The 1,950-nt window shown below is 32.9% G+C and overlaps 1 protein-coding gene across 2 annotated transcripts in view; it reads right to left on the reverse strand.

Annotated features, from left to right (window-relative positions):
• LOC112146632 (cytosolic 5'-nucleotidase 3) overlaps positions 1–1,950 on the reverse strand; it is a 6,625-nt gene that overhangs the window by 2,680 nt on the left and 1,995 nt on the right. The gene's annotated exons all lie outside the window — the stretch shown is intronic.

Consider the following 1,950-nt stretch of genomic DNA (forward strand, 5'->3'; position numbering starts at 1 on the left):
AAACCAATAAATCAAAAAATTTCTCCATAAAAAAGGTTCATAATTGTGATAAGAAATGCCTGTCTCTGTAAAAATGTTTATAATCTATAGAAAAGAAGTTGTCCATCTGTAAAAATCCTTGAAAAAAATGACACGCACAAAACCCAAGTTATAAGTTACAAGTATTTTGTTTCTAAATAGTTCAATAGATTTGTTGGAAAACTTGTTTGCACCAAATGTTTGGGTAAATGTGTTTAGATTAAAGGGAGCTGGATTCCATTCCTTTATGACTGAGGTTGAACTTTTCTGATCTACAGTTTATTGTTATTTAAGAAGAAATTCAAAAAAGTCTCTGCTTTCAATTTACCTTTTATCCACTAGATGGCAGAAGAGCCTTTCACAAGGCAGGAAATTAAGGACGTTTCCTTAACATTTAACAGAATTGTTTTTAGAAATAAAGATATCCTGAAATAAAACGTTCATATTGTTTTTACATCTTGTCAGATAATAAATCAAACGAATCACAGATGAAGGAGCGACAGCTACAAGACATCAGTCTTCATGTATGAAACCAAACACAAGGCTGTAGATCAGAAGTGTCAAACTCAATCGCACAACAGGCCAAAAACACACCTTAGATCACACACAGAACAGGATAAACATTTACTGAACACTTTAAAACTACATTTTTAAAAACGTAACTTTTTAACATAACTATGAACTAGATATATAGCATTACCTGTGATAATAGTGTGAATGCTGTAAGCTAAATTTTGCCGCTGAAGATGCTAAGGTTGATAGCTGAAGATGCTTAAATTGATAGCTTAAAACGCTGATAGCTGTAAACGCTAATAGCTGAAAATGCTGAAGCTGAAAATCTGGAAGCTGATAGCTGAAGACGCTAAATCTGAAAACGTTGAAGCTGATAGCTGAAAACGCTGATAGCTGAAGACGCTGAATCTGAAAACATTGAAGCTGATAGTTGAAATCACTGAAGCTGATAGCAGAAAATGCTGAATCTGAAAACATTGAAGCTGATAGCTGTAAACGCTAATAGCTGAAAACGTTGAAGCTGATAGCTGAAAACACTAATAGCTGAAAATGCTGAAGCTGAAAATGTGGAAGGTGATAGCTGAAGACGCTGAATCTGAAAACGTTGAAGCTGATAGTTGAAAATGCTAATAGTTAAAAATTCTGAAGCTGAAAATGCTGAAGCTGATAGCTGAAAACGCTAATAGCTGAAAATGCTGAAGCTGATAGCTGAAGACGCTGAATCTGAAAACATTGAAGCTGATAGTTGAAAACGCCAATAGCCGAAAACACTGAAGCTGATAGCTGAAAATGCTGAAACTGATAGCCACCTAAAGTATTAGCTAAGTGTCAAATTAGCCTACGAAACTAAAAAAAAAGCCTCAATTAGCCAAAACAGCTAAGGTGTAGCTGAAATATTAAACTAAAAAATAGCCTAAAAAATCCTAGTAAATGCAAAAATAGTCCAAAAAACTAGCAGAATGCCCATTTTTAAAACTTTAAAACTATACATTTTTAACATAATTATGAATAATAAAAATGCAGCAATATTATTCCAGAATGAATCAACTTAAACCTTAAATAACTTCTTTACTCTCCATAAAAACATATTTTGCCAAAATTATACAAGTTAGAAATGAGAGCAAGATAACGTGACTCAGAGTGACTTTGTTCACAGGACAACCTCATGATGTTTGTTAAAATCTAGCATTTAAGGAAAACTGCCAAAGAGAGGTACAAACTTCCCTGAACTCAAAAGTTTGAAACTAAATCATAATCACAAATCCTCTCGTAACTGAATAAACAGACATTAACAAGTCCTGATAAAGTAGAAGAATTATCCAACAATATCTTAAAAAAAATATTGTTATTGTGCGTTCTGTTGTTTTGTTACATGTAGAATAATCTGTTTTTGTCCAAAATTATTGTTCTTACCTGCTG

This window comes from Oryzias melastigma, linkage group LG8 (genome assembly GCF_002922805.2).
Source record: "Oryzias melastigma strain HK-1 linkage group LG8, ASM292280v2, whole genome shotgun sequence".
Classification (NCBI taxonomy): Eukaryota; Metazoa; Chordata; class Actinopteri; order Beloniformes; family Adrianichthyidae; genus Oryzias; species Oryzias melastigma.